General features: G+C 36.9%; 1 protein-coding gene across 9 annotated transcripts in view; it reads left to right on the top strand.

Annotated features, from left to right (window-relative positions):
- The window catches only part of USP34 (ubiquitin specific peptidase 34), a 251,154-nt gene that overhangs the window by 63,788 nt on the left and 174,287 nt on the right, over nt 1–13,079 (top strand). The gene's annotated exons all lie outside the window — the stretch shown is intronic.

The raw sequence follows: 13,079 nt of genomic DNA, 5'->3' as shown, positions 1-13,079 counted from the left end.
GAATTGGTTTTAATCTTGGGAATTAATGGCTTTAATAACATGAGTTTTATGTCCAGAAAAACAGGTTTTGAGTGGCTTGCATGTACAAGAATTTTTTTCCTTGGGTTATATTTTGAAAAAAATTGGGTACAGAAGCCTTTATAAAAGGTCTTATAATAAAAATGGAATTTGTATAAAGTAACTAATTTAAGTTAAATAAGTAAATTTAGACCTTTGCTACTTCTGTGAACAGAAGTCTTATGTTAATTTTACTTTCCTTGCCTGTGATTTTGTACTGGGAAATTTTTGGCATTTTAGACTTTTAGTTACAAGATTGTTTGCTTAGGGTGCTACTACAGTGTGCCTGACTTTCTTCTGTATTAGAAGACTTAATAACATTTTTCTACATTTGTAAAGAAGATAATTATTCTGTGTTGTAAATGTCAGTTATTGTGAAGCACAGTAAGTGTGGAAGCAGAGATACTTTGTTTTATTGAACTTTCTTTTTTTTGAGCTTCCCAGATACTGAGAGTTTTACAAAGGGATGGTTTGTGGCAACCTGTGTTGAGCAAATCTATTGATGCCTTTTTTCCAATAAGTGGTTCACTTTATGTCATTCTTGTAATTCTTACAACATTTTAAACTTTTTCATTATTTTTATATTTGTAATGGTGATCAACGATTACAAATCACTAACCATCATAGGATGGTTAGTGTTTTTTAACAACAAAGAATTTTAACTAAGGTTTATACACTTTTTTTAGGTATATTTTTTCACATTTACTAGACTACAATATAGTATATACACAAGTTTTATATGTACTGGAAAACTAAAAAATTAGTTTGACTTGCTTTATTGTGACATTAGCTTTATTGTGGTGGTCTAGAACTGAACCTGCAGTATCTCCAATGTGTGCCTATAATGAAATTCAATACTGTTTCATAGGCATATTCACCGTTTGGTTATTTTATGAGAAGTACTTTTTCACGTCGTTTACTTGTTTTAAAAAATCACATTGTCTGCTTTTCCTTACAGATGTGTGAAGATTCCTTATGTTTCATATGCAAATCCTTTGTCTGACATACATATATTGCTAGTATCTTCTTCCAGTCTATGGTTTGCTTTTCATTCCCCTGTGTCTGTTAAGAGCTATTATTCCTCAATCTTAATGGTTTGTAATTTATCAAAGCTTTTTTGTTAGGGTTGTGTTTTCATTTGTGGATGAAAAAGTCTTCTCACCCTAAGGTCATGAAGTTATTTTCTGATATTCTGGAAGTTGTATTGTTTTTCTTTCACATTTTGATTACAGCTCGATTGGAGTTGATTTTTGTGTATGGTGTGGGTGGTCAAGATTAATTTTCTTATAGACAAACACTGGTTCTAGCAGTTCAACAAAGACCGTCCTTTATTCTTTGTTTCCCAGTATAATTTTTGTTATAAATTAGGTGTGTTATGGGTCTGGGATCTCTAGCATATTACATTATTCTCTTTGCTTAATCACATCACCTTAATTTCTGGAGCTTTATAATAAGTCTTGCTATCTAGTAAAGCAAATTCTACTTTCCTGTCATTCTTTTACGTTTTTGTTTTTGTTTCTGTTTTTTTTTAGGTGTAATTGACATATAGCATTATATTAGTTTGAGGTGTAGAATGTAATAATTAATTTGTATATATTGCAAAATGTTTGCTACAATAAGTAGTTAACATCCAACACCATTCATGGTTAACAAATTTTTTTTTCTTGTCCTGAGAACTTTTAAGAACTATTCTTACTTTCAAGTATGCAATACAGTATTGTTAAGTACAGTCACCATGCTGTACATTACATTACCATACCCCGTCATTCTTAAAGAGTGTTTTGTCTCCTCATGGACCTTTCCATTTGGAATCAACACCTAAGCTCTGCACATAAACATTTTGGGTTGCCATGAATCTATACATCATTTGGAGAGAACTGTCATCTCTTCCGTATTGAGTCTCCTTATCTGTAAATATGGTAAATGTGTTTTTATTTGCATGTTTTAAATTTCTCTCATTATAATTTTTTGTATTTATGTGTGGAGGAATTAATGTGCCTTTTTTAAACAATTTTTTTTTTTTAATTATTTTTTAAGTTTATTTTGAGAGAAAACATGCACGTGTGTGGTGGGGGGAGGGACAGAGAGAGAGGGAGACAGAGAATCCCAAGCATGCTCCATGCTGTTAGCACTGAGCCCAATGTGGGCTCGAACTCATGAACTGGGGCTTGAACTCACAAACCAGGAGATGATGACCTGAGCTGAAACCCAGAATCAGACGCTTAACCAACTAAACCACCCAGGCGTCCCTCTTCTGCCCATTTTTAATTGTGTGTGTGTGTGTGTGTTGAGTTGTGTAACTTTTTTTTTTTTAATATGAAATTTATTGTCAAAGTGGTTTCCATACAACACCCAGTGCTCATCCCAATAGGTGCCCTCCTCAATTCCCAGCACCACACTCCCCTCCCTCCCACCCCCCATCAACCCTCAGTTTATTCTCAGGTTTTAAGAGTCTCTTATGCTTTGGCTCTCTCCCTCTCTAACTTTTTTTTTTTTTTATTTCCCCTCCCCTGTGGTCTTCTATTTAGTTTCTCAGGATCCACATAAGAGTGAAAACATATGGTATCTGTCTTTCTCTGTATGACTTATTTCACTTAGTGTAACACGTTCCATTTCCATCCACGTTGCTACAAAAGGCCATATTTCATTCTTTCTCATTGCCAAGTAATATTCCATTGTGTATAAAAACCACAATTTCTTTATCCATACATCAGTTGATGGACATTTAGGCTCTTTCCATAATTTGGCTGTTGTTGAAAGTGCTGCTGTAAACATCAGGGTACAAGTGCCCCTACGCATCAGCACTTCTGTATCCCTTGGGTAAACTCCTAGCAGTGCTATTGCTGGGTCCTAGGGTAGATCTGTTTTTAATTTTTTGAGGAACCTCCACACTGTTTTCCAGAGCGGCTGCACCAATTTGCATTCCCACCAACAGTGCAAGAGGGTTCCCGTTTCTCCACATCTTGGCCAGCATCTGTAGTCTACTGATTTGTTCATTTTAGCCACTCTGACTGGCATGAGGTGGTATCTCTGTGGTTTTGATTTGAATCTCCCTGATGAGTGATGTTGAGCATCTTTTCATGTGCCTGTTGGCCATCTGGATGTCTTCTTTAGAGAAGTGTCTATTCATGTTTTCTGCCTATTTTTTCACTGGATTGTTTTTTGGGTGTGGAGTTTGGTGAGTTCTTTATAGATTTTGGATACTAGCCCTTTGTCTGATATGTCATTTGCAAATATCTTTTCCCATTCCGTTGGTTGCCTTTTAGTTTTGTTGATTGTTTCCTTTGCAGTGCAGGAGCTTTTTATCTTCATGAGGTCCCAGTAGTGTGTATGTGTTGAGTTGTATAAGTTCTTTTTTCTTTAAGTTTTTTTTATTTATTTTTTTTTTTAATTTTTTTTTTCAACGTTTATTTATTTTTGGGACAGAGAGAGACAGAGCATGAACAGGGGAGGGGCAGAGAGAGAGGGAGACACAGAATCGGAAACAGGCTCCAGGCTCTGAGCCATCAGCCCAGAGCCCGACGCGGGGCTCGAACTCACGGACCGCGAGATCGTGACCTGGCTGAAGTCGGACGCTTAACCGACTGCGCCACCCAGGCGCCCCAAGTTTTTTTTATTTTTGAGAGAGACAGAGCGCAAGTGGGGGAGGAGCAGAGAGAGAGAGGGAGACACAGAACACGAAGCAGGCTGCAGCTCTGAGCTGTCAGCATAGAGCCCAATGCAGAGCTTGAACTTGGGAACTGAAAGATCATGACCTGAGCCAAAGATGGATACTTAACTGACTAAGCCACCCAGGCGCCCCATAAGTTCTTTACATATTTTGGATATTAACTCTTTTTAATTTAATTTTTTTTAATGTTTATTTTTGAGAGAGACAGAGACAGACCAGAGGAGGGGCAGAGAGAGAGGGAGACACAGAATCTAAAGCAGGCTTCAGGCTCTGACCTGTCAGCACAGAGCCTGATGTGGGGCTCGAACCCACGAACCTTGAGATCATGACCTGAGTTGAAATGCTTAACCCACTGAGTCACCCAGATGCCCCTGGATATTAACTCTTTATCAGATATGTCATTTGCAGATATCTTTTCCCATTCAGTAAGTTTGCCTTTTTTAGTTTTGTTGGTTGTTTCTTTGCTGTACAGCAAAGAAGTTTGATGAAGTTGTAATAGTTTATTTTTGCTTTGGTTTCCTTTGACTCAGGAGACATATCTAGGAAAATTTTGCTATGGCCGATGTCTGAGAAATTACTGCCTGTGGTCTTTTATAGGATTTTTATGGTTTCAGATATCACATTTAGGTCCTTAATCCTTTTCGGGTTTATTTTTGTTTATGATGTAAGAAAGTGGTCCAGTTTCATTCCTTTGCATGTAGCTACCCAGTTTTTGCAACACCATTTGTTGAAGAGCTGTTTTTCCCCAATGTATCTTCATTCCTCGTTTGTCAAAGATTAATTGACCCTATAATCGTGGGTTCATTTCTAGGCTTTCTATCCAATTCCATTGATTTGTGGGTTTCTTTTTGTGCCAGTACTGTATTGTTTTGATTACTACTGCTTTGTAATACAACTTGAAGTTTGGAATTGTGATAACTCCAGATTTGTCTTTCTTTTTCAAGATTGCTTTGGCTATTTGAGGTGTTTTGTGGGTGCATACAAATTTTGGAATGTTCTAGTTCTGTGAAAAATGCCATTGGTGTTTTGATAGTAATTGTATTAAATGTGTAGATTTCTTTGGGCAGTATGAATCCATGAGCATGGAATGTCTTTCCATTATTTTGTGTTAACTTGAATTTATCAGTGCTTTATAGTTTTTGGAGTATAGGTCTTTCACTTCAGGTTAAGTTTATTCCTATGTATATTTTATTAATTTTGGTGCAGCTGTAGATGGGATTGTTTCTCTTAATTTTTCTTTCTGCTGCTTCATTATTAGTGTACATAAATGTAGTCAGTTTCTGTACATTGATTTTGTATCTTGCAATTTTATTGAACTCTTGTTCAGTTCTGTTACTTTTTTGTGGAGCCTTTAGGGTTCTGTATATGTAGTATCATGTCATCTGCAAATAGAATTTTACTTCTTCCTTAACCAATTTGGGTACCTTTCTTTTTCTTCTCTGATTACTAGGATTTCTTTCTTTTTCTTTCTGCCTTGCTCTTTCTTTCTTTCTTTCTTTCTTCTTTCTTTCTTTCTTTCTTTCTTTCTTTCTTTCTTTCTTTCTTTCTTCTTTCCTCTTCCTCCCTCCCTTCCTTTTTTAATGTTTGTTTAGTTTGAGAGAGAGAGAGTGTGTGTGTGTGAGCAGGGAAGAGGGGGAGAGAGAGGGGAGAGAGACTCTCAGGCCAGCTCCGTGCTGTTAGCACAGAGCCTGGTGCTGAACTCAAGAACCTTGAAATCGTGACCTGAGTCGAAATCAAGAGTTGGACGCTTAACCGACTGAGCCACTCAAGCACTCTTGGTTGCTAGGATTTCTACTACTATGTTGAATGAACGTAGTGATAATGGACATCCTGTCTTGTTTCTGACCTTAGGGGAAAAATTCTCAGTTTTTCACCACTGAGTCTGATGCTGGCTCTGGGCTTGTTTGTTTAATTTCTTTTAAATGTTTTATTTATTTTTGAGAGTAAGAGCACAAGCAGGAACAGGGAAAGGACAGAGAAGGAGAGAGGGGGGAACAGAAGATCTGAAGTGGGCTCTGCACTAACAGCAGCAAGCCCGATGCGGGGCTCCAGCTCACAAACTGTGAGATCATGACCTGGGCTGATGTCGGATGCTCAGCCAACTGAGCCACCCAGGTGGCCTGGCTCTGAGTTTTTCATATAAGACCTTTATTATGTTGATAATATATTCCCTCTAGACCTGCTTTGTTGTAGTTTTTTATTGTGAATGAATGTTGTAATTTTCAATAGAAGCAGAGAAACCATTTAACAATGATATGTTTTTTATCCTTTCTCATTGATTGATTTCATGTGTCAGATTGATTGATTTATGAGTATTGAACCATCTTGCATCCTGGAAATAAATCACACTTGATTGCAGTGTATGATTTTTTTATTGTATTATTTATTTGGTTTGACAATAATTTTGAGGACTTTTGCATCTATATTCATGAGGGAGATTGGCCTATAATTCTCTTTTTTTTGGTGGTGTCTTTGTTTGGTTTTGGTATCAGGGTGATATTGGCGTCATAGAATGTGTTTGGAGATTTTCCTCCCGCTTGTATTTTTTGGAATAGTTCCAGAAGAATAGGTATTAACTCTTATTTAAATGTTTCATAGAATTCATTTGTGAAGCCATCTGGTCATGGACTTTTGATTTTGGGGAGTTTTTTGATTACTGATTCACTTCATTGTTGGTATATGGTCTTTTAAAATTTTCTATTTATTCCTTCTTTAGTTTTATACAAACTGTACAAATACAGTTGTTTGTATTTCTGTAACATTGTTATTTCTCTTCTTTTATTAGTGATTTTTTTTCTTTGAGTTTTCTCTCTCTTTTTTTTAGGAGTCTCCCTAGGGGTTTATTAATTTTGTTGATCTTCTCTAGGAACCAGCTCCTGGTTTCATTTCATTGATCTGTTCTATTGCTTTTTTAAATTTGTGTATCCTTTATTTCTGCTCTGATCTTTATTATTTCCTTTTTTTTTTGGCTGGGTTTAAGTTTTGTCTGTTTTTCTAGTTTCTTTAGGTGTAAAGTTAGGTTGTTTGAGATTAGTCTTTCTTCTTGAGGTAGGCCTGTATTGTTATATACTTTCCTCTTACTTTATTTTATTTTAAAATATTTTGTTTTTAAGTAATCTCTATACCCAACGTGGGGTTTGAATGCACAACCCAGAACTCAGCAGTCGCATGCTCCACCAACTGAGCCAGTCGGCTGCCCTTCTATACTTCCCTCATAGAACCACTTTTGCTGCATCTTCAAGATTTTGTTGTGTTTTCATTTTCATTTGTTTCTGTGTAATTTATGATCTCTTTTGTTATTTTTTGGTTTACCTGTTATTTAGTAGCGTGTTATTTAAACTCCTTCTATTTGTGATCTTTGCAGATTTTTTCTTGTGGTTGATTTCTGTTTTCATAGCATTGTTGTTAGAAAAGATGCGTGGTATGACTTTGATTGTTTTGAATTTGTTGAGATTTTTTTTGGCCTAATGTGTGATCTGTTTTGGAGAATGTTCCATGTGCCCTTATAAATAGTGTTCATTCTGTATTAGGGTGGAATGTTCTGAATTTGTCTATGAAGTCCATGTCCAGTTTGTCATTCATTGCCACTGTTTGCTTGTTTATTTTGGATGATCTATTTATTGATGTAAGTAAGGGGTTGTTAAAGTCCCCTACTACTATTACTGTCATTTGTTTCCTTTGTTATTAACTGTTTTATGTATTTGGGTGCTTTCAGGTTGGGTGCATAAATATTTACAATTGTTATATCCTCTTGTTGAATTGTCCCCCTTTTTATTATATAGTGTCTTGGTCTCTCATTATAGTCTTTGTTTTAAAGTCTTATTTTGCTGAGTATTCTACCTCAGCTTTCTTTTGACATCCATTTGCATGATAAATGTTTCTCCATCCTCTCACTTTTAATCTCCAGGTGTCTTTCAGTGTGAAGTGAATCTCTTATAGTCTGTATATAGATGGGTCTTTTTTTTTTTTTTTTTTTTTTTTGGTCTATTTCATCAGTTTGGTCTTTTGATTGGAGTGTTTAATCCATTTACATTCAAAGTAATTAATGATTAGCTGAACTGAAGCTTTCAGGTTTGGCCAATTTATCTGTATATATGTACCAACATATTCTCAAACAAGACATCTAAATTATTAGATAAATATTCTTTTTATAGTAATTCCACACCTCTGTCCATTTTGCATACAGGTCACCTGCACTAATTTATGACATTCTTCATACTCTTGAGACTCTCCATAGGGGTTCACTAATGACAGTCCAGGTGTGAGGAATAAAACTTGGTTTCCCTGCTAAAAACAAAAAACAAAAAACAAAAAAAACCAAAGTAATTATTGATAGGTATGTATTTATTGCCATTTTGTTACTTGTTTTGTGGTTTCTGTAGATTATTTCTTTCTAAAATTTTTTTCTTTACTTTTGAGAGAGAGACAGAGTACATGGCAGTGGGGAGGTGCAGAGGAGAAGGAGACAGAATCTGAAACAGGCTCCAGGCTCTGAGCTGTCAGCACAGAGCCTGACGCAGGGCTTGAACCTGCGAACAATGAAATTATGACCCAAGCTGAAGTTGGACACTTAACCATCTGAGCCACCCAGACACCCCTCTCTAGATTTTTTCTGATCCTTTCTTCCCTTGTGCTCTTTTCTGGTTTGTTGGCTTTAGTGATATACCTGGATTCCTTTTACTTTATTGTTTACATATTTACTACTGGTTTTTGATTTGTGGTTCCCATTAAGTTTGTATATAACATCTGTGTATAGCAATCTATAAGTTAATGGTCACTTAAATTTATTTTTGTATTTCATCGTTTATTTATTTTTGGGACAGAGAGAGACAGAGCATGAACGGGGGAGGGGCAGAGAGAGAGGGAGACACAGAATCGGAAACAGGCTCCAGGCTCTGAGCCATCAGCCCAGAGCCTGACGTGGGGCTCGAACTCACGGACCGTGAGATCGTGACCTGGCTGAAGTCGGACGCTTAACCGACTGCGCCACCCAGGCGCCCCTAAATTTATTTTTTTAGAGAGAGAGTGTGCACATGTGCAAGCAGGGGTGGGGCAGAGGGAGAGGGAGAGAGAGAATCTTAAGCAAGCTCCACACCCAGTGTGGAGCCTGACACAGGGCTTGATCTCACAACTGTGAGATCATGACCTGAGCTGAAATCAAGAGTCAGACACTTAACTGAGCCACCAGGTGCCCCAAGTTTATTTTTTTAATGGTTTTATTATTATTACTTTTTTAAATTTTAGGTTCCCAGTCTAGTTAACATACGTTATTCTGTTAGTTTCTGCTTAAGTTTAAATCCGTTTTTACTCTTCTTCTCTTGACGTTTTAGGTGTATGATGTAAATATTCCATCCTTTTATTTTATGAATCCCTTGACCAGTTTTTATGGAAATACTTATTTTTATTGCTTTTGTGTTTGTTTGTTTTTGTTTTTACTTTTCATCCTCTCACAGTCTTTCCTTGTTACTCCAAGAGCCCCCTTTCTTGTAGATCTGGTTTAATGGTCATAAAACCCTTTACTTTTTCTTAGAGAAACTATCTCTCCTGTTCTGAATAGCAGAGCACTTTGAATATATCATGTCACTCCTTTCCTGTCTACAAAGTTTCTGCTGAAAAATCTGGTGATAACCTTATGGGTTTCCCTTGTATGTAACTGTCTTTTGCTGGTTTAAACATTTTTTCTTTATTGCTACTTTTCGCCATTTTAATTAATACGTGTCTTGGTGTGGACATCTTTAGGTTGAATTTTAGGGGGAATTTGTGCCTCTTGGATTTGGATATCTGTTTCCTTCCCCAGATTAGGGAATTTTGCAGTTATTATTTTTTAAATGAGTTTTCTGCCTCTCCCATTGCTCTTTATTCTTCTGAGATCCCTATTATTCAAATGCTAGTAACACTTAATGGAGTCACTGCGTTCCCTAAGTCTATTTAGTTTTCATAATTTTCTTTCCTCTTTTTTGCTCAGCTTAGTTACTTCCCATTACTGTCTTCCAGGTCATTAATTCATTCCTCTGCTTCCTCTAGCCTGCTGTTTATTCCATCAAATGTATTTTTAATTTAATGTAATTTAATCTTGATCTCTTGATTGGTTCTTTTTTATCTCTGTGTTAAGGATCTCACTGATATCCCCCACTCTTTTCTCAAGTCCAGTGAGTATCTTTATGATCATTACTTTAAATTCTGTATCAGGCATATTTCTTAAGTCTGTTTCACTTTGGTCTTTCTGTGGTTTGGTCCTGTTATTACATTTGGGAGATATTTCTGTCTCTTCATTTTGTCTCATCTCTTGTATCTGTTTTTCTGTGTTATCAATGTCAGTTCTTTATCTTGCTCTTCATAACAGCCTTATGAAGAAGAGGTCTTGTAGTGCTTTGCCGTGCTGTGCAGTTCAGAGTCCCCTATTCTCCAGGGCCTGGTCCTTTTAGGTGTGTGTCCTATATGTGTTGCATGTGCTCTCCTATTGTGTCTTGGTCTCTTTTTCCTTCAGTACAGTTATCTGCAGATGCTGTCTTTGTGTATTGTGGTGATGTTTGGTCCTCAATAGGGGCTGGGCACATTTTAATAAAGTGTGGGAAATGACATTTGCCCCTGCAGCCACCTCTTGAACTGAGGTTCTGCAAAACGGGCAGCTGATTGGGAGATGTGTTGGCCAGATACATGCACTGGTATGTTGGGGTAGAGGCCTACAGCACTGGGACTAAGGGAATGTGATGGGGAAGGGTGGGTCTAGCAACATGTGGGGTGTGGGGTGGTGGTAGGCAGCTTGGTGCAAGTAAGTTAGGTAATGATTGTTGGCCCCATTTCAGGTTTCTGCAGCTGCCTGTATGCTGGGTGATGGGGGGAGGGAAATGGTGCTTGCCAGCTCCTCTGTTCCTGGAGGGGTCTCCTTGTGGTGACTGTCTCTCTGGCCATGCTCCAAGATGAGCAAATCACTCCCACTCCTGTCTGTTTCCAGTGTCTTTCAAATTTCTAGTTTTGTGCTGTATCTGCAGGGCTATTTGTTATGCTGTCTCTTTAAGGGTGGGGACTTTACTTCCTAATGCCATTTGGGCTCTCCTTTAGCTGAGCCCATTGAGTTTTAAAATTCCAGGCATTAAGTTACCCTGGTTTTAAGAACCCCCAAAATTCAGCCTCTCTTCCTTTCAGAGGCAAATGTGTGAAAGTTTTTTGTCCTTCTCTGTGCTGACTCCTTCCCCAGTATGGTTAGCTCGAAGACCATGTCTTTGCCCTTCCTGGTCTCTTCCCTACCTTGAGTTGTGGAGTTTGTTCTCCCAGTGTTTGGTTATTTTCTGGGTTATATATGCTGTGTTATCTAGTTGTATCTGTGAGGCTGTATGATCTTAGAGTCCTCCTACTCCATCATCTTCCCAGACTTCTCCAAGGTGTTACATGTCTTTATTAGATTTTTTTGTAGACATAAATTTTTTTGATACTTGTTTAAGGAGAATATTTTTGAAAACTTTATTTAGTATTTGTTCCTGGTAATTCAGAAAACATATGCTTATATATAATATGGGTTGTGTGTGTACATGTATATATGTATGTATATTAATTACTTGTATTAACTTTCTGTGCAGCATTCTTGACAAACCATTTAATTCTAAAAACACTTACTGAAAGTTGTTTTGGATTGTTCTGTTCACATAATCATATTATCTCAGAGTAATAATATTATTTTTAATTGAACTATAATTGACGTACAATGTAACATTAGTTTTTAGGTATACAGTATAGTGATTTGACAAGTCCATATATTACGCTATGCTCACCACAAGTATAGCTACCATCTGTCGCCGTACAATGCCATATAATATCATTGACTATATTCCCTATGCTGTTCCTTTTATCCTTGTGACTTACTCATTCTGTAAGTGGAAGCCTGTATATACCACTCCTCTTACCCCATTTTGCCCACCCTCCCACACTCTCCCCTCTGGTAACCATCATTTCTCTGTATTTATGGGTCTGTTCCTGGTTTTTGTTAGTTGGTTTACTTTGATATTTAGATTTCACATGTAAGTGAAATCATAAGATATTTTTGTTTTTCTGTCTTCTATCATTTAGCATAAAATGTTCTAGGTCCATTCATGTTATTTATGGGAAGATCTCATTATTTTTTGTTGCTGTGTAATATTTCATGGTATGTACATGTATATGTGTGTATAATTAATTCTTTGAGGAACCCCTATACTGTTTTCCATGGTGGCTGCACCAATTTACATTCCCACCAACAATGCATGACGTTTCATCTTTTTCCACATTGTCACAAATGTGGATTTCTTATCTTTTTGATTGTAGCTGTTCTGACAAGTATAAGGTGATAACTCATCGTGGTTTTGATTTGCATTTCCCTGACGAGTAGTGATGTTGAGCATCTTTTCGTGTGGCTATTGGCCATCTGTAGGTCTTCTTTGGAGAAATGCCTGTTCAGATCCTTTGCCCATTTAAAAAAAAATTTTTTTTTTTAATTTAAATTTTATTTTTGAGAGCGAAAGAGTGAGTGGGGTAGGGGCAGAGAGAGAAGGAGTCACAGAATCCAAAGCAGGCTCCAGGCTCTGAATTGTCAGCATAGAGTCCGACATGGGGCTCGAACTCATGAACCATGAGATCATGACCTGAGCCAAAGTTGGACACTCAACTAACTGAGCCACCCAGGTGCCCCCTTTGCCCATTTTTAATCAGATTATTTTTTGTGTTATATGAGCTATTTAGATATTTTGGACTTTAACTCTTTATCAGGTATATCATATACAAATGTCTTCTTCCATTCAGTAGGTTGCCCTTTAGTTTTGTGAATTGTTTCCTTCACTTTGTAGAAGCTTCTTATTTTTGTATAATGACAGCAGTTTATTTTTCCTATCGTGGTTTTTTTTTTGTTGTTTTTTTTTGTTTTTGTTTTTTTTTTTTTTTGCCTGAGGAAACATATCCAGAAAAATGTTGCTGAGAACAATGTTCAGGAGATTACTGCCTATGTTTTCTTTTTCGGAGCTTTATGGTTTCAGGTCTCACATTTAGGTCTTTAACCTATTTTGAATTTATTTTTGTGTATGGTGTAAGAAAGTGGCCCAATTTCATTCTTTTGCATGTAGCTGTCAGTTTCCCCATTACCCTTTATTGAAGGGACTTTTCCTCATTGTATGTTTTTGCTTCTTTTGCTGTGGATTAATTGACCATATAAGTGTGGGTATTTTTCTGGGTTCTCAATTCTGTTCCATTGATTTATGTGTGTATTTTTGTTCCAGTGTCATACTGTTTTGATTGCTACACTTTGTAATGTATTTTAATATCTGGGATTGTGACACCTCTAGCTTTGTTATTTTTTAAGGTTTCTTTGCCTATTTGGGGTCTTTTG

This window comes from Prionailurus bengalensis, chromosome A3 (assembly GCF_016509475.1).
Source record: "Prionailurus bengalensis isolate Pbe53 chromosome A3, Fcat_Pben_1.1_paternal_pri, whole genome shotgun sequence".
In the NCBI taxonomy this organism is placed as follows: domain Eukaryota; kingdom Metazoa; phylum Chordata; class Mammalia; order Carnivora; family Felidae; genus Prionailurus; species Prionailurus bengalensis.
This window is presented reverse-complemented; position numbering and strand designations above follow the sequence as displayed.